At 36.8% G+C, this 27,249-nt stretch overlaps 1 long non-coding RNA gene across 1 annotated transcript in view; it reads left to right on the top strand.

Moving 5' to 3' along the window:
* Positions 1-27,249, top strand: part of LOC131405648 (uncharacterized) — a 94,126-nt gene that overhangs the window by 35,369 nt on the left and 31,508 nt on the right. The window contains exon 2 of the long non-coding RNA XR_009219989.1: positions 2,257-2,352. This is a non-coding gene — a long non-coding RNA (uncharacterized LOC131405648). The remainder of the gene's footprint in view (positions 1-2,256; positions 2,353-27,249) is intronic.

The following is a 27,249-nucleotide window of genomic DNA, read 5'->3' as shown; positions in this document are numbered from 1 at the left end:
GAGTTACTTTCTCATTTGGCTCCTGAGGATATTTCTTTCTTAAGAGCCAGGTGCATATGTTTTTGTATATTTAATCTAGCATTTCTATGTGTTGGCAGCAAGGGTGTGAGAGAGAGGGCAGGGCTGTTACCTCGTTCTAAATTTTTCATAAAATGTTTTATCAATCTCTGTTGTCAATCTGTATATTCTGTAAAATATACAAAATTGTTTATTCTGTAATGATATAATTCCTTGTAAAATGTCGTGAGTAGAAACCTCTTGGTTGATAAAAAAGATGGAGGTTCATATTATCTTTCTCTTCCAATGCCACTTCTTTTTCATCATTCTTTCATTATCATTAAATCCATTCTCCCATTGTGACTCGTGTTATTCAGCAATACCATTCTCTTTCCTCCTAGCCAGTATGCTCTCTCCTGACCTCTAAATCACTCCAGCGCAATGCACTTGACTTGACCACCCCATTCCAATCATGACAACTAGAACAACTTTAATATGAAAATTTAACAATACTCACATCTCCACCCACAACCTCCAACATTTTCTGTTCTCTATCTTCTCTATCTCACTTCAAAAGCAAGTTGACATTATCAGTATTTTTTATTGAGATGCAATTGACATATAACATAGTGTAAGTTTAAGATGTACAACATGTTGATTTGATATATTTATATATTGCAATAGGATTATCACTGTAGTGTTAGCTAATACCTTCACCATGTCATATAATTATCATTTCTTTTTTGTGGTGAAAACATTTAATATCTAGTCTCTTAGCAATTTTCAAGTATATAATACAGTATTGTCAACTAAAATCACAATGCTGTGCATTGGATCCCATAATTTATTCATCTTCTATCTGCAAGTGTGTACTCTTTGACCAACATCTCCTCTTTTCCCCCACCCTTCAGCCCCTGGTAACCACCATTCTACTCTCTGTTTCTATGAGTTCAGCTTTTTTTAGAGTCTACATATAAGTGATATCACATAGTGTTTGTCTTTCTCTGTCTGACTTATCTCACTTAGCATACTGCCCTCAAAGTCAATTCACGTTGTCTCTCTCACCAGCAAACTATCCCTGTTTTTACCTCTTTCGCTTTATCCTTTACTCATGTGTTCATCATAAACTTTATTCCCCTTTGCTGCCCTTTCCTTCTATCTCAGCAGTTCTCTAACCTAACACCAGAGAGCGATACTTCCATCTACAATATCTATTCTATTTTTAGGCTGCAGAGCACAACTATAGACAATCACAGACCCACAGATTGGTGCCACTATGCATTTACCCACTTAACTGGATTAAAGTCACCAGGCATTCTAATTGTCCCTGATATAAACAAAGAACAAACAAAACAAAACCAACTAAAGAAACAAGCAAAAAAATAAAAGCAAAAGAAAACTTTTTCATTCCTCATGGCAACTATTCAATCATTTATCACAATTCTCAGACTCTATTCACACTTGTTCAACATTAGTAGATAACTCTGCTTATGACTTCATAGAGAGAAAGAGATACCTTTTGTGTAAACTTGCTTCTCTAGCTTGCAAATGTAGCTCTGTGGCCTCCAGAGTGTTCTGTTCTCTCAGGGACTTCATTCCATTCCTTGTCTCTTATTCTTTGGTATCCTCAAACCTGCCTTCTCTGATTCCTCTCATATAGCCCATTAACTCTCATTTCTCAACTTGGTTTTCCCCTCAATTATTCAAAGAATATTTATTAGAGACCAACTCCAAGCCCGGCTCCCTATAATTACAGGGTCTTAGTGTTTCAGCGTTGTACAGAGCCAAACTTTCTACTTCTATAGGACATATCAAAGTAGTACACACACTCACACACACAAGAAAATATAAGAACCTCATCATTTACCACTTCTTCCTCTATTCACAATTCTGACAAGCTTCTAGGAGACCTTATATTACATTATTAATTATTAAAGTTTCATCTTTTGGTAACATAGAAATGGCCCTGGGAAGATAATAAAATAACAAAAAATTTATCAGTTATTAACAATTTAGTGTACTGTATTTTTAGCAAAACTTTTTACAATAATGAATACAATTTTGCAGAAGTTTCTGCAAGATGTTTCATTAGAGGTAAGTTCCAATGGTCATTCTTGATTAGGAGAAAATTCCTTGCCACACACCTTGCTCAGTGTGGGCCTGGTCATTGCGAGCACTGTGAATAAGTGTGCAGAAATAATGAGCAAGAGAGAAATGGGAACCACATGGATGGTGGTAATAGACTCTTTTTATTTACAGATTTACCCAGAACAAGCTTAACCCTAGTGGATTTTGTACTCATTGCCTGTATCAGTATCTTCTGATACCAACATCAGGCCTGCGGAACTGGAATCGGTAAGTGTGAAACTGGGGAATCTGTATTTTTAACCAGCTCCCTGGGGATTTTTATGCACTGAATGTTGAGAGCCATTGCACTAAGTGGTTAGCGTGATAAATAGATGAGTCACTGTTTATGAGAATTTTCTCTGCCATTCATATTCTCAATATTTACTTCACTATTTTTCAGGTAATTAGTTTCAGTTCTGTCACAGTGATTAACATTAAACTATTAATTTATACCATTGTTTGGATGTTTGAAAAATAAAACAAATTATATATGTGTGATTACTGTTCATTTTATCAATCATAAATTTGTTTTGGCATGTCATTAACCCACTAGAATTTTGTTTACATGGTAATGCCTACCTACCATTTATATGGCATTAATTCTGAATTTAGAAGACATTGAGTGATAATGCTATAATGAAAATTAAGCAATTGTAGGTATTACCAAGATAACACTGTGGAAAAGGCAAAAAATTCCTAGTAGTTGAGTCCTCAAATAATAAAAAAAAATGAATATTTGTGTTACTTAATTTATGTTTGAAAATCCACATTTTAAAAATTCACAAAGAGCCATTAAAATTCACTTGAAAAACAAAGTTATAAAACTTCATTTTCTATCAATAGCTTGGGAGAACAAACTAAATTCAATACAAATACCTACTGTAGAGTCATAGCTTCTATATTAGTGAAGCTTTTCACTCCCAGATATACCAATACCACAAAAGTGCATGCATACCTGCCACCCAACACATATGCGAGAATGTTCTTGGCAGTTTTATTTGTAAGAGCTTCACATTGGAAATCATCCAGATTTCTATCAGCTATAAAATAAATTGAGATATATTCATGGAATGAGTACACTGCAGCTATGAAAAATAAAAAAAAAACACAAATGAATCTCACAAATATGATATTGAGCAAAAGAGGCAAACACAAAATAGTATAATATTGTATGATTCTACTTATGTAAAATGCAAAAACAGACAGAATTTTTATTTTGAAAGAAGTCAGAATAATGGTTTCCTTGGGAAAAGAGAGCGAGTCTGGCGATTGGGACAGCACAGGGGGAAGTCCTCCGAGATACTCGTTTGATTTGTTTAACTGAGAAGTGGGTTCATAATTTTAGTCACTTTGTGATAATTCATTTGTGCACTTTTCTTCTGAAGGCTACACTAATAAAAAATTAAATAATTTAGCTTATGATATGATTATTATTGTGCAACTCAATAAATATAGTCCAGATGCAAAGAATTTAATCAACAAATTGGATTGAACAAATTTTAAATTTGTGATACATTTAAGGAAAACAATTTTCTCATTGCCTGAGATGGTCCCGCTTACACTAGTTTAAAACAACGTAAAATAAAGTTAAATTAAGTAAAAAAAATAATAGCATAGAAGAACCTCTAAATCTTGTCATTTAACTGAGAATGTAAAGTTCTCCTCAATGATAGTGTACATGTGTATTCTGCTTTAGTAAAATATGGCCCAATTTACAAAATGTTTATTGAATTCTTAAATGTGCAAAAGACACTGTGTTAGGGAAAAAACAAGGGACAGACCTAGTACTTCTCTCAAGGACGTAGCTATCTAAGTGTATATTTAAGGACCATTCACTCTTTTATATGTTGATGTATAATTTCAACACAAGGCATAAAGTAATCATTGTTACAGGTTCCAATATGATGTCCTTTATATGTTTAAAGAAAAAGTAAATCTCTTTAATCCAAAGGTGAAGTTCTTGCTACTAGTTTGAAAAATTGTATCAGTGTGAAAGCAATTGAAAAGGATTTTAAGAGATTGGGAAATGGCTGCACTTGTTACAGGAAATAATTAAGGGTAAGAGTGAGAAAAGGCACTCCAGGAAAAGATGATTACTTGAGCTGAAAAGGAACTGTTGAAAACTGTGGGATATTTCCAAATAACAGCTGGTCATACTGTTTGCCAGCTTTGTAAAATAAAAATCTGAAAGAAATGTAAGACAAGATTTGGAAGTTAGTGGGGCTACTTTACAAAGGACTTTATTTAAAAACTAGGATGGAGATTACCTGTTTAATTTGTTATGCAACAGAGGGATCCCTTTGAAGAATTTTGATTTAAGATCATCTGTTTTGGAGTATTCAACTACTACTGACATTTTATGGATTAGAAAGGAAGTCTTATAGTAAATTGATCTTTTAGGAGGATATAATAATCTAGATGAGAGTAAATAAGCAAATTACCCTGAATTGTAAAGGCAGGAATAGAAAAACATCCAAGGACCATTGTAGAATCTATTGGTCCTAGTGTTTTTTTTTTTTAATTGAGATATAATTGACATATGACATTATATTAGTTTCAAGTGTACAACATAATGATTCAATATTTGTATATATTTCAAAATGATCATCACAATGTCTAGTTAACATCTGTCACCATACAGTTACAAATTTTTATTCTTGTGATGAGAACTTTTAAGATCTACTCTCTTAGCAACTTTCAAATATGCAATACAGTATTATTAACTATAGTCACCATGCTGTACATTACTTCCCCATGACTTATTTATTTTATAACTGGAAGTTTGTACCTTTTCACCCCCTTCATCCATTTTGCCCACTCCCCCCTACCACCTCTGGCAACCACCAATCTGTTCTCTTTATCTATGAGCTTGGTTTGTTTTTTAGATTCTGCATATGAGTGACATCATATGGTATTTGTCTTTCTCTATCTGACTTACTTCACTTAGCATAATGTCCTCAAGGTCCAAAGTTCATCCATGTTGTTGCAAATGGCAAAATTTCATTCTTTTTTAATGGCTAAATAAAATTCCATTTTATATATATATATATATATGTGTGTGTGTGTGTGTGTCACATTTTCTTTATCCATTTATCCATCGATGGACACTTAGGTTGTTTCCATGTCTTGGCTGTTGTAAATAAAGCTGAATAAACGTGGGGGTGCATATATCTTTTTGTTTTTGTTTTCTTTGGATAAATACCCAGAGGTCCTAGTGTTTGGTTGAAAATCAGAGAAGAGAAACTGGGGTCTCAACTGACTTCAAAGTTTGAGATGCATATGACTATGTATCAAGCAGTGAAAGGGTAGACCTAGCCAAGTCAGCAAAATGGATTGTTTTCTTCATGTCCATAGAAACTTGCCAATGAATGGAGAGAGACTGGAGGATGGGGGAATTAAAGGCAGAGAAGAGTCTAGGGAAGAGATTTTCTTCTTCGAGTTAAATTAATGCTTTCTTTTTCTGTTATCACAATTTTTAAAACATTCTTTATATTTCAAATGTGTTTTATTTAGTTGAGAAACAAGTTAGTATTCGGAATAGTTTTCAAATACTTTTCCAAAAATCACCATTTATTTTTGCTTGCATCAAAATTGATATATATTTTATGAAGACAGGGGGTTTCCTAAGTCTAAGAGAATCTAAATAGACTTTTGTATTGTTGAATTAATTATTCAATTATTTTTTTAAAATGTACTTTAAATATCAGTGTGACCAAACATGATTTTGTCTTCTTCATCTTCTTTTTTTTTTACCTAAAATCTTTCTTTTTAACATTTACCCATTCTTTCTTCTTGCCCTCTTACCTCAGAGAAAGTTGTATATCATCTAATTTTCAAGGTGAACCCCTTTCCCATTTCTATGTTGAGAGCTACTCATCATCCAGTTCTTCTAGGAACGTGGTCTAATGTTAACCAGGTCTGTTTCTTCTACTTTTGATTTCTTCCTCTATTTTAGATCCTTTCCCTTGCATGCCAAGCATATATTTTCCAAATTCTCAAAACTGCTATCCCTTGGTGTGCCACATTTCTGTACATTCAGTGAAAACCTTTCCAAAGACCAGAATTTATATAATTTTACTTTCTTGCCATTTTCTTACTCTTCAAAATTTTGTAATATGACTTATTTTCATGTCACTTTAATGAAATTGCAGTCTCAAACCATTAAAATCATTCTAGTCTTCGAATGGAAGATCTTTCACAATACTTCCTTCTTTGACTTTCTTCAATGTTTATACCTGTTGGTTATCCTCTCCCTCTTGAAAACAACTTTTATGCAGATCTAGATCTTCTCCATACTCTAATGATTGCTTCTCTTATTCAGATTCTGTGTTGGGCCTTCTCTCTCTATAGTCTTCCACTGATGATTAGGTCCCTTCAACTATCATTTTTTGTGACACTGTCACACATTTTTTTCTATTAAATTCCACTATGAATGCAAATCTGCATTTGTATTAACAGCTTTATGTGAATAACCCATTCACTTTTCAAATTTAGTAATTGTAAACAAACTTGTTATTTTCTCTTCAATATCTGGTATTCCTCTAGCTTATTTCTGTTCTCTAAATGACACCACTATTTGTTTTGCTTTTACTTGTTCATTTTTTCTAAAATACTTCGAGATCATTACGTCTCAAAGGATTGGTGGGAGAGGGATATGTAAATCCTGGGATAGGGTGAAAGCAGATTAGATTGGAGTGGGAGACTCTGACCGTGTGATACGGGACTTCTGAGAGACTTTATGGCATGTAGCTAAAACACACCAACTGGAGGAATAGAAGGGATAAGCATTTAGGCAACATCTTTAGTGTTTTATTGGGTAAGGATTGCTCTACTTGTTAACTCTTCCAGATGTCTAAGTGTCTGACTGCGAGGGATTCTTCAGTTATCTGACTTCCATATCTCTGAGAAGCCTCAGCGTAGAAAGAAAGAGGCTCACAGTAGGCAGCCAAAGCAGGCACACTTGAGTTACCCTTACAAGAAGCTGGCCTATGCTGGTCAAAAATGCTTGGAGCTAGTTGCTGCAGTCATTGCAAAACAAGGAACGCGTGAAGAGAAAGTGAAGCAGTGTGTAAGAAATGTCTGGCTCACTGTAGTTATCCTGCAGTTTAACAGACCAGATTGCTTTCCATTTCCCAAACCTGACCTCTTCTTTCCCACTTGTTTTGATCAAGCTAATCTGTACTTTCAGCTGCCCTTCTTCCCAGTTCTGCCTGTCCTCATCCCACCTGTCCTGTAATTCCTGGCTCAAATTGTCCCTCCTTGATTTTGCCCCATTAATAAGGAGCTGTTTCCTCCTCCTAACTCTTATATCCCAATACAGCCAACTCTGGTCGCACTAATGAAATGAATCTTTGCTAAAGACAAGAGTATTTTTCTCTTCTTTGTAATGTTGAACTAATGAATTTGGAAAAGTTTGTCATGTAGATATTATATCTGTGACCAGTTATTAATTCCATTTGAGCCCCAACTGTCTCATCTATATAATCTGGGTTAATAATATCTATTTTGCTGGGTTATTTCAAATTTTAATAATAAACTATAAGGAATATGCTTGCACAGAATCAATGCCCTCTGAAATTCTCCCACCTGCAAGGCCACACTAAAGTCTAGACAACTGATTGTTCTTTTTTTTCTTTATGTTCCTCTGTTGCAAATTTAGTTGTCCACAGCTAAACAATGTTTTACTCTCCAGTGAGGATGACAATTTTTTTCAGTTTATCTGATTTGCTGATTGCCACACAGATCATAGTCTAACTATCTTGGGGAGGGGTGGCGCAGCCTCCGAGAAAGCTGATGCTAAGGCAGGCAGAGCAGAGAGCAGAACGATCCCACTGTCTGGCCTGCTTCTGGATCCTGCTCTACCTCTGAACTTCTAATTTTGTGAAATAATGTATTTCCTAATTTTTCAGCCCTGTTTGAGTTGGGCTTTCTGGTTCTCGTTGTTTAAAGTGTCTAAAATGACATGTACTTCAATTTAGCTCTACTGATGTTTAGTCTTTTCATTTATCTCAGGTTCTGCTGCTGTCCCCTCCATAAGGTCAGATGTTGACAAAATATTAAACTACAGGAAACACAACAGCCTCAGAGAAACATGACTCAACATGCATGCAGGGTGGGACAGCTCGGGGCCCTCCACTGTGCACAGCACTCGTTCTGCTTTCAAGGCTCCCCCAGCATCCGAAGCTTTACATCCCTGGAGGCAACTGCCCATATGTTCACCTTTATTAACAACCTGCAGTTTCCAGGCATCTGCTAAATTACAACTTCGAGTGCTCGATGGCAATTTCATTTGCGTAAAAAAAGAGATTCTTTGCTCCTCATTAAGTTAGAATGGCATTGTACCACAGCGTTGATGCTTGCATATAGGTATATTAAAACTCTAGAACTAAGAGGATTAGAAGCTTATGTGTGCAATTAGGAGGTGAGGAATCAGGTTGTGTTCATGTGTGCTTATTGTTCTTTCTCAAAACAATAAAGTAAACAGATTCTCTCCTATGAAAGAAAAAGAAGTTTCAATAATGTAGAATTAGCTTTGCTTCTGTCTACAGCCCTTATGTCTTTTTAACCCCAAGGAACGTATCACAGTGTATGTGGGAGAATACTGACAACATATAAAGGCTATAAAGGCCACAAAGGCCACAGAGCTACAGATGTCCCGCAACCCCACGCATGCTGATTCTTCATGGTGGCTTCCTTTCTGCAAAGCTTCTAGCTTGTTCTGTAGCAACACCTGATTAGATAGCAGTGCCTGCAACATTCTTGGCTGTCCTTTCTTTCCTTGGTTAACTTCTCTTGTCAGTGCAGTTGAGTTATCAAAGGGTATAAGTGTTATGTCAATACTTTTCAAATATAAAACACTGTGCAAAGGCTAAGGCAAATTGTTTTCCAACTAGCTGCTGGCAGCCTGCTCTTACAGATTAAGACCAGGTCTCTCCACAAAGCACTGGAGCAGCAAATTTAAAAGGAGGCAAATAGAACATAGACTATTTGGCATCAGAGATAAAACAGTTCGTTGCCTGGTTAATGTTTGCGTTTTCCTGGTTTAGAGCAAGCATAAAATTACAGATAACAAAGTGACACTTAATAGGCCCTGGACATTTGAAGAGAAATGTAGTTTTTAAAGACATTTCTCTTCCATTCCTGGAAAAATTAAGGGGACAGGGAAGGAGATTGTGTCAGTTACAAATCTCAAAGGCAGAAAACATAGGAAAAAGGACTAAAGTCTAGCCCAATTCTACGAATTACTAATTATGGAAATCTGGCCAAGCCACTTTGCTCCTTGCAGGGACTTACTTTTCAAATTTATTATACACAAATTAAAACAGCTGTGTTCTCTACAGACAGTGTTGTGGTAAAAATGAAATGAAGTCACGTATGCAAAAGTGCATGAAAAACTCTAAAGCAGGGGCCCGCCGGTGGCGCAAGTGGTTAAGTGTGTGCGCTCCGCTGTGGTGGCCCGGGGTTCGCCAGTTCGGATCCCAGGCGCACACGGACGCGCTGCTTGTCAAGCCATGCTGTGGCAGCGTCCCATATAAAGTAGAGGAAAATGGGCACGGATGTTAGCCCAGGGCCAGTCTTCCTCAGGAAAAAGAGAAGGATTGGCAGATGTTAGCTCAGGGCAGATCTTCCTCACACACACACAAAAAAAAAACTCTAAAGCATAATGGCAAAATTTAAGCCACTCTTTTACGTGAAGATCCACTACATTACGTCGAGTTTGCAATCTCAATGTAATAACCTGAGCAACAAAGACACGGAATATGCAGCTGGGACTGAGATAGTCATGATTCACAAGGACATTATATTTAATCTAACTCAGCCTCTCAGAGTTAAGTGGCACTTTAGAAACTAGTCCATCTATAGCTGTGGTCCCCTACATGTGGAAAGGAGTTTGTCTGCCTGTAATTTGGACACATCCTGTGATAGGGAGTTCAGTAGTTATTTATTCGAGCCCAATCTCTGCTCTCTGAAGTTAACTGCATCATGCTATGCATGAGGCATGGCATTTTATAAGAAAAGGGTTCAAGCCCTTGCTTTGCCACTTATTGTTTTCATAATACTGGGTAAGTTCGTCCAGATTTAACTTCCTCATTTATAGAAGTGTAATAATAATACTACACGTGTCATGGGGTTATCATGAGTACCCAAATCCTTTACAAATGTTTGTGATTATTCTGAAGTGAAAATTCATCTTATCTTACTAGATACATTATCTTATTTATTGACTGAACACATGCTGCGAAAGTAGTGCCAAAGATGATATGTGCCATTTGAATCATCTGAAGTACCTTTCAGAGGTGTACCATTCATAAATGTTACCTTGAAAAATAAAGGTTATTCCATTAGCATTGAGAGAAAATGAGGAACTGCACGTGAACTCTGAAATCCCCTTAACACAGCTTAGTTAAATGCCACTGTGCATTTTCTTTAAAACATAATACAACAAACAAGAAATAAAAGTGTTTGGACATCAAAGATCAGTAACTCATAGAATAGAGTATAGGCTAGTAATCTTACTTTCAAAAGGAGGAGGCTACAGTTATTTGACATGACAAGGTACAGGCTTGAGTGAGCCAAAATTGTAATGTAGACAATGTATCTGTCACTTGCACCTGCCTCTTGCCTTCCTCTCTGCATTGGTCAGACTTACCTTCCCACTCCCTTTTCCGTACCCGCCCTAGGCATGGAGCTTCTCTTCTTCCTTAACAGGGGCCTCAACTAATGTAATGGATGTAACAAATCAAGCTAATTTCATTTGTTTGTGTTGGGTCATTAACCTCTCAAAGTCTTCATTCAGTTACTTCATCTATAAAATGGTGACAATAATGTCCACAGCTTTGTTTAAGAATTAAATGAGGAAATCCATAGAAAGCATTTAGCATATTTTCCCACTCATGGTGAGGTTCAATGATTTCTAGACATAATTACAATGTCATAATTAAGATATAGTTTTATATTATGCTTTCAAAAGTTAGATCTCCAAATAGAAATAGTTTTAGAGCCAGAATTACTATATTTGAAACTTAGATTTATCAATTATTAGTTGTGTAGTATTAGGCATTATTTCAACTCTATGATTTTCAGCTTTTATATATGCAAAACAGGGAAAGTAATAATATCTACCTCAGTATTATTGTGAAGGTTAGGTGAGAAAATCCTTTCAAAGAACTTAGCACGGTAAACACTCATAGTAAATAAATAAATGCTACCTGTTATCATTGTAATAGTTTAGGAACAATTTCATATTCTATTTTCTTAAAAATAAAGTGTTAAAGTAGAAAAGACTGATTTTATATTTTGCTTATTGCTAAAAGTCTTTGCAAAGAATGACATCAGAGCTACAGGGAAAAACAACAACATTTGCACAGGAATTAGGAGAGAACTCATTAATCTCAACTGAACTTTCTTCTTCCTGACCCTCTATTTCTACTTCCAGAAACTGAGACTCAGATTAGTATTTCCTCATCAGCTATTTATCTTATCAAGGAATGACATAGATCTTACTGCATTTCTGTAGGGAGGAGATAATGGAAACAAGAACGTGTCTTGTCTTAATGGAATGATATTAACTCTTAATTAACATTTGGTGTTACTATAGTTTTCTAATGAAATCCAATTGTTTTCAGCTTGCTTCTGCCATCTACCCTCCTTCTTAGTGATTCAGTAGAATCAAGATGATGTAAAGTGTGTGCTCTGTTCTTTACTCTCCCTAACTTATGTAGGTGTAGTGGGTAGCCCCTATCAGCTGAGTGAAGTATAGGGCTGATTTGCAAAGTTGAATTGCGTACGTTAGTAGTGACAGTGCTAAAAACTGAGTAATACACAACTCAGTCATTGAATATTTATCACACGGTATCTCAAAGTTCTCAACTGGATTCTGACACTATTTATTTAAAATCCTCTGTAATATTTTAAATATCTGTTCTCTATTTTAAGTTATTTAAATAGTTTGTATATTCTCTTTTTACTACAAAACAGAGAATAAATAAGAAAAATACATAAAAAAGATTTAACTGTTTAAACATAATAAAACTTTGAGACAATTTCATGCAATTGATAGTATATAAAGAATTAATATTTAATTAAATTATTTATAATTAATTAAAAAATAAATGTAGCAAATTAGTATGGATGCTATATATTAAGATGCTATTTTATTGTTATTTACACTTACTCAATGAGGGCTAGGAGTGTTTTCTAGGAGGAGAACTTTCTATTTAAAAATTGTAAAAGATCATATTTATTTCTATTTTTAAAAAATCATATGAGGAGAAGCTTTATACCCACTGTAATCTCTAGAGCAAGAAGTCTTTATGAATTTATGATGCCCAAATATCCAGCCCACATTTTTTTTTGTCTGCTGAGCTAGGGCAGAGTGGGAAAGAGAGAGGTTTTTGGGCTGGGAGTATAGATAAATACAAAAGAAGATTGCTTAATGTAGGAAAAACAACAACAGTGAAAACACCATGTAGCAGTTGTCATTTTTCTGGCTGTCCAGCATCTGAAAATCCTTAATATATTTATGCAATTGCCATTGTTCATTTGCAAATTAATTAATTTAACAAATATATGAGTGCTAACTTTGTGAGCATTGGACTGGATGCGCAGTGAGGACAAGATAGGCAAAGCCACTGCCTTCACTCAACTTACATTCTAGACATTTATTATAGAAAAGAGAGGTCACCACCTGTCATAACCAAAAGCAAGATGCTTTGATTTTCAAGTCCCCTCTGTGTTCCCTTGCCACACATACATGCACATGGACCATTTGCAGCATGGGCAAGAGCTTTAACCTAGCCTTGGCCAGTTAGAAACAATCATCTAGGATTTTGAATTAGAAGCTACTGATGCAAAGAAACAAGAACACTAGCAATCCATTCTAGTCATGTCATTAATGAAGATCACAACACCTAACTACATGCCCATAAAATAGATCCCCTATTCCACCCATTACAAGGATTATCACCAAACATATGTGTAATTTACCCATGTTTGATGATTTATATACATTTTACCACATTCTAACATTATTTTTATTCAGCTATAAGATTTCCTGTTTTATATTTTGAGATATGAATATTGCTTCACTTTTACAAATGTCTTTACAAATTTTCCATCTAGAAAAAAAAATTAAGCTCACCTCTACATACTTCCATAGTTTCTTTATCAGTATTCGCCTATTAAGTAACACAATGCTTAGAGCGGCATGTTTGATTATCAAAAGGGCAAAAACTGATGGAATAATGACCTTGTCCCACTGGGACCCCTAGGATTACAGTAGATGTTCAGTACATTAAGGTCCTATATAATTTTCAACTTGGGGGAAAAGACATGTGTCATAAGTCCTAATGCTTGAAATTCATGGCTGTTCACCTGATTCTAAGGCCTGAGTGCCTTTACATATTCATAGGCCTTGAAAGGGTGACCAGGTATTCTTGAGGAAAGTCCTTGCTATAACATTACAGATACATACTGTGAATCATTTTCGCCGAAGACTCCTATGACCATTTTCTCAGTTTCTGATTACATGGCTGATATATACACATACATGCATACGTATATATTTAAAATTAAATACAAACTGGAGACCAGACTTGAAAATTCCCTGAGCAGACAAAACCATTTAGGCCATGTAAACAAATCTAATCTAGCTTATAGGTTATTTCCTGTAAACGCCTCTGAAAATCATAAAGGACACTTAAGCTGTTCCCCTAAATTTTAACCAATCTCTTATAACTAGGAAGACTCTAATGCTATAATCAATCATTGTAAAGAATAAACAGCCTGTCCTATAATAATATACCTCTGAGCCTCATTCTGTTGTTGATTTAATATGGATACATATATAATAAAAAATCCAGAACTGGATGTATGTATCTCCTCAGAAAGTGGCAAAATCAGTATCATCACATCAGTTGCATAGGTGAATAAAGTGCAGAATAAAGGTGAGTAAAGTACAGTAAAGATTGGAAAACCCTATAAGTCCCTAGATTTCCCCTTTACCAAATAATAAATGAAAAAGTGATATCACATTCCCGAGGGAATAGTAGAGATTAGTGTAATCATTAAAGGCTTAAAAGATTTAGATGTGATTATTTTTATCACATTGACATTTAATTCTCCAGTTTGCTGATTACAGAAGATAAATGAGCCATGGAGAATGATGATGGATTATTTTAAGCCTAATCTGGTGGTGACTTTAATTGCAGACCTTGCACCAAATGTGGTATTCTTGCTGGAACAAATCAATACTGTCTTATACATCTGAAAAGAAACCATTGATCTTACCAATTTTTTTCTCTATTCCAGGAAAACTTGAACTTTAAAAGTAATTTGTTTTCACCCAATAGGGACAGCAATACACCTTCACCATCATGTCTTAGATCACAACTGCCACCTATTTCTGTGCCACACTTTAGTTTGCAGTGATGTCGACACCTCACTATCCTATGATGAGGCATCATGCTGATTCACTATTTTAATAATACACTGATCATGGGAACTGGAGAGCAGAAAGTAGCAGGAATAAAGTTGCCTTGGTAAGACTTATTTCAGTAAAGTTTCTGCTCTTCACTATAATGAGGCACACAAGGATATCACCACTAAGGTGAATGACTGGTTCTGCTTCAAAGGAAGAGAAACAACTTTACGTTGATACCTTTGATTTTGTGTGCAGCACATACTAGGTTTGAGTGTATTGCTCATAGTAATTTACCTAGTGTCCTAAAATGCTGCTAGCTTTGACTGGATCAGAGGGATCTTTAATGGGTTTAGGTTGCACTATAATCAATGCCAACTCATCCTGCATGACCCACTGGATCTTGTGGTAGTTGAAAGCTCTGTGGCTAATTATGATGTTGTATAGAATCTGTAGCAAACACAATAGGAGAATCACAGAGGAAGGCCCCAGTGTTTTGAAATGATACCAGACTTTCTTGGGTAAATAACCACTCTGCTCCTCAGAAATACACCTTGGCTTACTGCTGCTACTTCACATACGCTGAAGAGTTAATTACAGGACAGAAGATAAACTTGTGGCTCATCATGTTACCATATCCACCTAGTCATAAACTTGATTACAACCAGCATCCCTACAGCAGGGCTTCAGGATGTGTAAAATAGTTTGCATAAGCAGGCTCTTCCAAATATCCATTCTGCCACACTGCTGCTTCTCCCTCAGTGCACAGCTGGGGTTTCATGGAGTGTCCCCTATGACCGTTTGACTGAGATGGAGGGGAAACTGAGTCCGAATCACAGTTGACTCTGCATGATATATTGGCACTAGCAACAGGTGGCTCTAAAGAACAATGGAAAGAAAAAGCTACACCGAAAGCAGACCTCTGAGCATTACATCTCACTGCTCATCTTAGCTAGCTTTAATAGAAGTCCTTCAGGATTTTAACCACAAGTCAGATGAACCAAGGTGAGCTATCCAAAATTCAATTAGAATATCATAATAATTATTCTTATTGATAGTAAATATTGGAAAGAATGTAATATTTCATGACATTCAAAAGTCTTTGTCATTAGTTTAAAAATAAACCTTAGGATCCCATCATCCCTTTAAGGGTCATTAAAGATAAATGGGTATATACAGGCATACACTTTAAGAGCAACAGATAATCAAATTTCATTCCATTGATCAGCCTAGATAGGAGTTATATGCTTCTGTGATTAGATAATCACCCTTTGACTGTTGTAGCTGAAGATATAGTAATTATTTTTAAAATGGGTCATTGAGGATATTCAGTTTACATGTCTGCAGCTCCAGGTCTCACACTCGACTGAAATCTGATTGTGAATAACTTTAGTTACTGGGATGATGCCTGTGTTCTTCCTGGATAGGAAACTCGTTTAAATGGGATGTGTTGTGGAACACTTGAAGGCGTTTCTTTAATATTGTAAAATGGAACCAAACTCCCTAGAAAGTGATTTTTAAAATATACTATACCTGTAAACAGAAGAAAAATGATTTTCTGGCTGAATTTAATAGCCTAAAGAACTCATTTTTAAAATTTGTAACTTTAATAAGCTGAACACTAATTGTTTAAACCAAAAGCAAACTTCTAAATATTTGAAAATAAAGCTCACTTAAGGTAAGTATCTATACACCTAATGGTTTTGGTGAGTTGATCACAGACTTGGAAGGGACAAGATTGGAGTGTTAATTACACAGAAGTCTGGGCCAAAAGCGTGAGTATATTTGTATTTCACATAAATGCATTTAGTTCCCCACTATAGAGAAGGATCTTAGTGCTCTAATGCGGGTACCGGCCATCTACGGGCTGCACGTCAAATCTGGCCCATTGCCTGTTTTGGTGTGGCTGAAAAAAAAAGGCTATTTCATGATGTGGAAAAATTATGTGAAGTTCAGATTTCAGTGTTCAAATATAAAGTTTCGTTAGCCCACAACCACCCATCCTTTTATGTATTGACGATGCCTGTTTTTGTACTATAAAGGTAGTTGAGTAGTTGTGATAGAAACTATACGGCCTGCAAAGCCTAAAATACTTACCATCTGACCTTTATGGAACAAGTTTGCTGATCCCTGACCTAGTGAATAAGATGACGTGTTCTGTGGGCTTCATTCGTTACTGTGGATTCCCAAGAAGAATAGAAGATTGTTCTGGATTTGGTTGTTTCCTCCAGCACCACGGTCTTTGCACTTGCTGTGTGCGTAGTATTTGCAGCAGGACCAGCAGCAGCTGCATCCGGGGTTCAGGAGCCGCCCTGCCATGGGGCCGGCAGCCTGTGTGGGGCCAGTGTCCTGTGCTGAGCAGCAGTGTCTTCAGCTCCAGGTGTAGCTGACCAGTCTCTCAATTTGTCTGAGCCTGCCCGGAGGTCTCCTGCTTTCCCAGAGATTATGTGAACTACCCAGTATTCTCCCAATTACTTTCTTTTCTGATTAAATCAAACAAGTAGTTACTTGCAACTAAAGACTGACGGGTACAAAACCAAACGCACCAGTAAGCAAACAAAATAGGATCAAGCAGATATAAAGATCGTAAAGTGTTTAAGTAGATTAAGTGGTTGTACACAACGGTCCTCTGAGTCATGTATGAAGAAGCCAGCATCCAAGGACCCACGCTCGTAAGACATCAGAATGAGTTAAATAGAAGGGTGGCCCACCATCTTCCAAGACGAAAAATAAAAGAATTGGCTAAAATTGAGGAATAAACTTGAACAACTTGTAAGATAAATCACACATGAATAGCGACACAATGCAGATAGTTTTATAAACATTTGCTACATTGTTATTTTGCCTTAAAGGGAACCTATTTCTGAGGAGCTGCTGAATGTGAAGGAGTCAGTGAGTGTCAGTGAGCAGTTCAACCAATGTCCTGAAGCACGAGAGACCAAGAAAAGACTGGCATGAAGGGGAGGGCGGGAGGAGCTGCTGCTCTCTACATGACCTCTCAATCCCCCCGACAGGCAGGTCACTGTCTCTCACGGTCTCAGTTCCCTCAGCTTCACACCTAGGATAGATCCACCTCCTTTTAGGGTTAATGATGACGACGAAATGAGTCTGGTTAAGACCATGAACTCAGTCTGGGGATTACGTTCTCCCCCTGAGATTTATTATCAAGGTAATTTTGGGTAAGTGACATATCCTTTCTAATTTGCTTTTCCTCATCTTTAAAGGAGATTACATTAGTATCTACTACATAGGTTTTTGTGAGGTGTTAAATAAGAGAATGTGTTTTAGTTCTTGGCAGAGTGCCTGCACATAAAAAGTACCCCATAAATGATAGATGAAAGGAAAGAGGCATAAGGGTTTGTGTGGGGTGGTCAAATGAAGAAGTGTCCACCTTGGAACCATGATGAAATGCTCTTGTGATCTGGGCACGTTCCTTCTAGATAGATGAGGCTGACAATAGATAAAATGCAAATAAATTCTTTTTAGACCATTCATTGGCGTCTCTCAAATTGGGCCTCCCTATCCAGTTGCTGTTTTAGAAGTGGGGAATCTCACAGTCCTATGAATAAACCCACATGTTACAGAAGCCCTCCCACCCTGTGTCCAGAACTGAGTCTTCTCACAGCATTTCCCAGCCCTATCCCTCTGCTATATAGCATGGCCTGATCCTCATTGGCCCGTCTACTCTATAAGGTTACCTAGGATGCCGGGACTGAATTTTCATTGGCTTATTTGCTGTTAAGGCAACTTCTCCAGAAACAGGAGCCTATTCATTTTGGCTCACTGCTTATCTGATCTTGTTTGGTGAAGAAAAAGTTTAATCACACTGTAAAATCAAATTTTTCAGTCAACCATTGTCTAGGGGTACATGAAGGAGTTTCTGCTTCTTTATCACAGCACTTGGCATGCATAAATAAGCACCTATTCTTTTGTCCTCATTTCTTATTTCAGAAAATCACAAAAAAATTTAAGGATTTAAAAAAAATCACGCACAGTTAAGAGTGAATGTTTCGCAAATATATTTGAGAATTAAAAGTAACAAATAACAGGGCCGGCCGGTGGCGCAAGTGGTTAAGTGCGTGCACTCCGCTGCAGCGGCCGGGGTGGGGGGTGGGGGGGCGATTCGGAACCCGGGCACACCCCGTGGCACCGCTTGTCAAGCCATGCTGTGGCGGCGTCCCATATGAAGTGGAGGAAGATGGGCATGGATGTTGGCCCAGGGCCAGTCTTCCTCAGCAAAAGGAGGAGGATTGGCAGATGTTAGCTCAGGGCCGATCTTCCTCACACACCCACACACAAAAGTAACAAATAACAAATTCCAGACATTTCAGTATAACTATGCTTAAGTGCATGTCATCAAAGTACTTGGTCAATCTAATTTAGTTCAAGTTGCTTTAATAATCTAGAAATAATGGTTTTGTCATTTCTCAGAAGTTTTTCAAAAGCTGTAGTGAATCAAAATGACATATTTTTAAGAGGTCTTTTAATTTTCTTCTGATCATAGATACTTGGCATAGCATGAATATATATTTAAACTAAATTGCTTAATTCCAGGCTTATCTATTTATAATTACCTGCTTTTCCTATAAAGAAGACTTGAAGTCTATCAAAAGCTGTCTTTAATAAACTTGCAATTACTGTTACAAAATTTTTGCATTCATTGGACCTATCGATGAACACCAAATCTGAGGCTACCCAGAGCTAGTCGTTTTTGTTAGGTAAAATGAATTCTCTTTATGCTGTTTCTTCTCAAAAAGCATGTCTGGTGGAAAAGATGGAGATTTCTAAAAATCAGTATATTTAGTTTTATAAAAATCAGATATTATATTTACTAAAGATATTAAATTTACAGATGGTTTAAATTAGAGTGAAAAATTATAATTTATTTTAAACTTTTATTAGAAATGAAAATTTTTGTTTTCTCATCTCATTGGATATTGGCCAAACTTCTACAGTCATGCCCTGCATAAAGACGTTGCAGTCAATCGACTACATATACGACAGTGGTCCCATAAGATTAGTACCATATAGCCTAGGTGTGTCGTAGGCTATACCATCTAGGTTTGTGTAAATATATTCTACGGTGTTCACACAACAATGAAATCACCCAACGACGCACTTCTTAGAACGTATCCCCATCGTTATTGACGAAAGACTGTACTTGTAATTATTAAAAAGCAGCAGTATTAATGAAAATTTATTAGTCTCAACAACAAACTAAACTAATTTTAACCTTATAAGTAAATAGCAAGCACTAGATCAGTATTAAAAAACTTTCTTCTGAAAAATAGATTAACTTAATTATCAATAAGAGAACATTAAATTAATTCTTTGTTATAGAAAATGAAGGGCCAGATGTCAGTAACAGTGATGAGCGCCCTACAGTGGAAAAATGAAACTCATTCATAGAGTGGAGGGACTTAGGCTGTCTGAAGAATAAAATACTCAGGAAAACAAAGGTGTGTGTAGAACAAATATTTAATTTTAACTTTTTTCCTTCTACTAATGTAAGAAGGGAGAAATCCTTACTGGACAAATTGCTTTACATTCCTGATTAAACACCTCCACATCTCTCTTTTAAATAGTCTTTTTGAAAACTTGAAGTATTAATATATTTAAGGAAGAGAGGAAGATAAGATCGTCTTAAAGTTTTCCTACTCAAGAAGGAATACCACTTGCATAGCTAGGCAAAGAAACACAACATCAAAAAACCATTCTGTATTTCTGATTGAACAAGTGGAAAAGTTACAAGAAGATGGAAAAAGATTCATGAAAATGAGGTCATTGTGGAAAAAAAGGCTTTGAAAGGGCTGATCTGTAGCTTTCTTGTGACTTCCCACTGCGCAAAGGAATGAGTAATGCTGATGAATAGATGAAGAAACAACCACTTTTCTCTTTATGTTCTAGCATCAGACAAGAATCCCTTACTATGGACATTACTATAGCAACTCCTTTTTGGTGATCTCTGAATCCATTCATATCCAAAGCATACTTTGTGGATTGAAACAATATGATGTGCACTATTGTTGTTCACGTGACTATAGATGCACTTATGATTATTAATATGCATGTTACTCACATAAGAACCAAGACCAGATTAGAAAAAGACTGAAAGAAATGCTGGGGCACTCTAGGTGAGGGAAAAGTAGTCGATCTAAGGGACTGGGTGTTAATACTTGTCATTCTTCACACCATAAATGATCTAATTATCTTACAAGAATTGCAACCTGAAGTTAAACAAGAAAAAGAAACTCTCCTTTATTTCTTCTTCCACTGTCATATATCAAAAGCTGTTTCCAGCTCTGTCCAAGAAAGATGACACAATAAGTAGAATAGAAGGATTGAAATTCTGATTGACAAGCAGTAGAGGCAGGCTGAGCTATGTAGGGGGGGCAGAATTTGCCACTCCAAAATGTTTCTCTTTGGCTTGATTATTTTGGGCTGATTATTTTCAAGAATGAAAGACTCAGGAAGAAAGTTTGACCTTCCCTCTTACTGCCTAAAAGAATTGAGATAAAACTCCTGTTCCAGGAAGGAGCTATCACCATAGATAACTGTAGTAGAATATGAACTAGGTGTGGTAGACAAGGAGGAACCTAGCAAGGCTTCTCCATCTCCCGATGTCATGGAAAACATTTTACGAAACATTTGCTTTTCCGTCTTCATGTGAGTTGCCTTCCTCCCCTTTGCAGTCCCAAACCACTGTCCCCAACACCCTCTTTTGCTTTTAGCCAAAGATGGTATTTAAGGTGGTGGCTTCGGCCATTTTGGCAAGTTACTCAGTTTTTCTGGGTTTCTCCCATGAATACATGTTCTTAAACGTTGATTTTCCCCTGTTATTCTGTCTCAAGTCAATTTAATTCTTTGACCAGCTAGAAGAACCTAGAAGGGTAGAGTAAAATTTCTTCTTCCTCTACAGTTGGTGATGAGGATGGGATAAGCTTAACTGGCTGGACGCCACTCACTCTGGGGCTACTGGGGCTAAGAGATCTTGGACCTGTCACAAGAGCTGGTAGGGGGTAAGAGTTCTTACCACATCAATCTCCCAGATCTCTGCCTGCAAGGTCCAATAGAAGCAGGAGTGGTGAGTTTTTTTGCTTTTATAAATTTAGATTAGCAGGTTAGAATATTTGTGAAACTAATTTCTTGGACTTAGTGACTCTGGCAAATTTGGTAGAGTACTCTGGTTTTATTGATCCTTCTCCTCCCAGAGATGGTCACTGTTTTCCCTAGTCTCTGTCATTTGTGTCATTTGTCATAAAAAGGAAAATCCATAGGGTAGTACACAGGCATAGGCCCTATAAGCCTCTTGTCTGGGCAAGCCCCAAAGTCTGGTGAATTTTCGAGTCTCATCAGACTGGTGTCTATTTAGACAAATTATAAGGACAGCAGAAGGGCAAAGGAGACTGAGGAGTCCACGGGAGAGGGGGTCAAGAGAGAAGGATTGCACAGAAGGAAGAAGCCCTCTAAGGAAATGGGAAAGGGAAAACTGCCTGTGCCCATAGAGGAGTAGGCAAGTCTACCTGAATTGCATAGAGGAGTGAATCCAGATTTCACACCTGGGGGTCACTTATATTAGTTTTCAGTAGGGAAAGATTCCAGTGGCCCTGTGTATGATTGATTGGATCAGAGTATTTGTTTTTGGTGGAGATGGGTGTTGACGCAAACAATCTATAACCAATCTATAAATCAAAATTGAGGTGAGATTATTAAGAGCCAGATCTGAGGGCTAGCCCAGGGCCTTCCTTCCCCGCTGAAGGAAGGGCACTGAAGAAGTGGGGTATACAGAGTGGTTATATACCTTCAAAGAGCATGTATCACATATGATTGGAATGTCACTTTTACGACAGTCACGTGGTTGCCTAGCCAGCACAGTGATTCACACAGCAATTGATGAACACAACAGGTAGCAGGTCTGTGGTCTCCAGCTGAGTGGTCACAGCAGGTCGGCAATCAATCCCTAGCCTAGGGAGAGAAGATTATCCTTAAGTAAATGCCAGTGTGGGGAAGTTACTTTATCTTAAGGGCCTTTGTTCTTGTCTTTGGAACATAGGAAATGCTTAAAGCAGATATACAATGCATGCTGAACAGCCACATCAGGCCCTTTTGGAAAAACGTTACGCCAAATTTGTTTTACACCAAATGGCTTCCTCATATACCCAAATATATCCTATTGCTTGCCATTTATTTATCATGGGTGAAATAACTTTATCTAGAAACTCTTATGTCCTTCTTTAGATATGTTATGATATTAAAAACAAATAAATAAACAAACAAAAAAAACACCTCATGCTAAATGTCTGTGGAGTCCTAGGGAGCTCTTTTTCTTTAATAGATTAATAGCTTAGAAGCTATTTAGAAATGGTGCTGATCACTGATAGAGGAACTCTCTTCCTGGGAGTTTTTAGTCTATTACGAATGTGCACATGGCCCTTTATTCTTCAGGTGACAGCCTGAGGGAGGACATTCAAACTCACTGGCAACAAGTTCAATGTGGAAAAAAAATTCCAAACCCTTAAGCATCACTGACACACATGTTTATTATGTCTCTATCATTATTGATGAAACAAAGGTAAAAAAATATAGATAATATTTTTAAGAAAAAGTGCTTACATTACCTTAAAAAACATAGAATATATATAAATCTTATCAGAAAAAATGTAAAGATAAAAAAAAATCCTCAAAATTATGCTAGTCCCAGATATTTAAGATACAGGACAGATTTCTTTCTAACCTTTGAGTGATAGAAAATGACTATATTATGTAAATTGTTTAGTTATGGAAAAGACATAAAAACTCCACAAATTTTAAAAAATAAATATAACACTTATAAAAATACGACAAAAGAGCAAAAATTAGGACTCAATAGAAAAGCTTCACTGAGGAATAGTGATAAAACCTTGAACATAATCATAGCAAGTAAAGCCCAGCAGTGTATTAAAACAACTATACAAAGTCCACGTAGCGATTACTCCAGTGTTATTACATTAATGTATAAAAACAAAGAAACTATTACTTTTACCTAAATTTTCATCATCTAGATGAAAATATCAACAGTGGTAGGAAAATATCATTACAGGCACCCCTCAGTGTATAAAAGCATATACGCATGTGTATACAGAGACATACAAACACATTTTTTTCTGTAATGAATCACAGAATTTACACAATAACATTTAATATTTTATTGAATTTAAAGGAAGAAACTGAAAGGGAGGAATAACTTGAATTCAGATTGATGTTTTTCCTCTACAGAAATAGGTTTCTAAAATCAGACAAGGAAGAAAATTATCTTGAAAGGGGAAAGAATAATAAAAAATGTTAAGAATTTGGACTAGTTTAAAATTAATTTTTTATGCTTTAGAAAATATCTATTGAATTTCTGTTGTGAAAGATGAAATTTAGAACTGGTTAAATTATGTAATGTATACATTAATAATAATAATAGTTACTATTAATATCAATATTATTAGCTATTTACCATTCAATAACATAGGAAATGTCTATGACATATTTTAAGTGAAAAAAGGGAAAGTTTTACAAATAGTTTGTTAAAGCTAATTGGTTATATAATATTTACATTGGGAAAAAAACAAGTAAAGTGATATCCTCAGTTTTACAATTAATATCTTTGACCAGATATCCGGTTGATTGTTTTTCTTATTTATCCTTTGTGAATTATTCCTCTTAACCTCTACAATGACTGTCTAATATTTAATATTTATAGTGGTAAATATGTTTTTAAGTGTGTACGGTAATATTCCAAGTATATACATGCGTGCATATATTTATATATATACGTAGCCCCTATGAGAGATCAGTATTTGCCACCCCAAAATGAGGTCTCGTTACCTCGATTATTTTTAAGAACAAAAGACTCAGAAAGAAACTTTGACCTTCCCCCTAACTGCCTAAAAGAATTTAGGACAGGAGGCCTGTCTCAGGAAGGAACTAATACCATAGATAACTAGAATATAATAAACTAGGCGTGGTAGACAGGGAGGAACCTGGCAGTCCTCATGTCTCATTCTCTCTGCATGGCATGGCAAACATTTGTTTACCAAACCTTGGTTTTTCATCTCCCTGTGAATTGCCTTCCTCCCTTTTGAAGTCCCAAACCATCATGCCTAACATCCTCCTTTGTCTTTAGCTGACGACTGTATTTAAGGTGGTGGCTTTGGCCATTTTGGTGAGGTACTCAGTTTTCCTGGGTTTCTCTCATGTATACATGTTATTAAACTAGTTTGATTTTCTTCTGTTATTCTGTCTCATGTAGGTTTAATTCTTAGACCAGCCAGAAGAACCTAGAGGGTAAAGGAATATTCTTTGCCCCCTGTACCCCATTCCTACTATATTGGTAACCCTTCTCAGCGTCCCCTAAAGACTACCAGTACACACCTGTAGTCAAACAAAGTCGGGTTTATTACTTGCTGCAGAGGGCAGACTGCATACTGTAGGGAAACATGGGTATCTCAATCAGAGGATATTGGGGTGGGGGGTTGTTACAGTATTTAGGCTTGAGTTAGCAGTTTGGGGCTGATATTGGGAGTCTTTACTGGATTGGCTCATACGTGAAAGTGAGAGTAATGCTATGGTTGAGTAGCTTTGTAATTTTTACATAGGAGAAAGAAAGGAAGGAGAGGGGCTGAAGTAGTCATGGACAAAGAAACAGCCATCATTGATGTTAGTCAGCAGGGGAAGATGCTTGATTATCTTTGTGGTTTGCCTCGAGTTCCAGTTTTCGTCTGCTGAGACACAGTTATATAATGGTTTTGTTTTTGTCTTGTTCATTGTGGACACAGAGTGACTTAAAATCATGTTGGTGTATATGAAATTGTTTAAGTAGGAACATCATAGCCTAGCTGTTAATGCTAGCTGTCAAGGCTGTTTTTTCTTTTTCACATTCTTTAGTGTGGTGGAGTTGTTCTCAGAGCGTAGGCGCTGGACTGTAACATCACCTGGGAACTTGTTAGAAATATAAATTCTCAAGCCCCACCCTGGACATACTGAATCAGAAACTCTGGGGATGGGGCCAAGCAATGTCTTTTAACAAGCCCTCCAGTCCAGATGATTCTGATGCTAGCTAAATTTTTTTTTGTGTGTGAGGAAGATCAGCCCTGAGCTAACATCCGTGCTAATCCTCCTCTTGTTTTTTTTTTGCTGAGGAAGACCGGCTCTGAGCTAACATCTATTGCCAATTCTCCTCCTTTTTTTCCCCCAAAGCCCCAGTAGATAGTTGTATGTCATAGTTGCACATCCTTCCAGTTGCTGTATGTGGGACGTGGCCTCAGCATGGCCGGAGAAGCAGTGCGTCGGTGCGCGCCCGGGATCTGAACCCGGGCCGCCAGTAGCGGAGTGCGTGCACTTAACCGCTAAGCTACGGGGTTGGCCTGCTAGCTAAAATTTGAGAACCACTGGTGAAGTGGTTTTCCACCCTGACTTCGCATTAGAATCGTCTGGGGGATAGGGGCTTTAAAATCATACTGATGGCCAGGACCAAACTCCTCCCCAATTACAATCAGAATCTCTGGCACGGGCCTAGGGCTTGGTAATTGTTAAAATTTCTTTGGCTATTCAAATGTACAGCCAGGTTGGAGAAACTCTGTTGTGGAGTATTTGGGAAAACGGAAAAAAAATCTATTTTTCCCCCTGCTGCATTCACCCACAATGCTATTGCTTCTCTTTGGAGAATAATTTTGAAGTATCAGAGTTGAAAATGCACATAACATACAACTTAGCAATTCTATTTTGAAATATAACCCATAGAAAACATCTTACATGTGCATAAAGTAATCTGAATAAGGATGTTTATTTCATCATTGTTTGCAATAGGAGAGGGTGTAAATACGATACAGTGCACAGCTGAGGGATAGATAAATTGTAGGGTATTTATAAAATGCTACAAAACCTTGTGTTTAAAATAAACCATATGAAATATATCAATGTGAGTGAATATGATGATGAGAGAATACAGCAACTTGTAAAATATTACATATAATTTTAGAAAATTTTAAAAACACACTGAATAATGCCACATCTTATTTTAGGCACAATGTGTTGTACAGTAAAAAATTTAAAAGCAACAACGTGAATGATTTGAGGAGTTTCAACAGAGGAGTTACTCCTGTGAGAAGTCGGATGGGGATATGATTCTGGGAGATTGAGAAATATCTGTAATATTTTATTTCTCTAAAGAATAAGTGAAGCAAACATAACAAAGTGTGATATTTTAAAATGAGCTAGAGACTGCCACTTAGAGTTCTGGGGCTACCGTCCTCCTTTAATGCTGTGCTGACACGGCCAACCTGGCCTCATTCCTTCAACGCCTCATCTATTAATTCTGCATAGACTGTCAAGTTGTGTGTTTATGCCTTTTGGAGTAACCAGATGGAATTGCAGGAAAAAACAAAACCAGTAAAACAAAAACTGGAAGCTGAACGCTGGATATGACTGTTTCTGGACTCCAAGATCAGAGAAAAAATGGCAGACTCCTCATACAGGATGTCTTAATGGGTAACCCTCAGTATCTCACCTAGAGCCCCCTTATTTCCCTTCTCTGAGAGTCCGCACTCCCACTCGACTCTCTTCCCTGTAGGAGAACCTGCCTTATAACCATAGGAAATGGTCCCACCCTGGGATTTGCACACAACCCTCTCCCCTACTGTCCTTCCAGCTGTACAACTAACTGCCATAATCCACAAGAGCAA

Source organism: Diceros bicornis, chromosome 5 (genome assembly GCF_020826845.1).
Source record: "Diceros bicornis minor isolate mBicDic1 chromosome 5, mDicBic1.mat.cur, whole genome shotgun sequence".
In the NCBI taxonomy this organism is placed as follows: domain Eukaryota; kingdom Metazoa; phylum Chordata; class Mammalia; order Perissodactyla; family Rhinocerotidae; genus Diceros; species Diceros bicornis.
The sequence above is the reverse complement of the archived record's forward strand: the minus strand, read 5'-3'. Positions and strand labels throughout refer to the sequence as shown.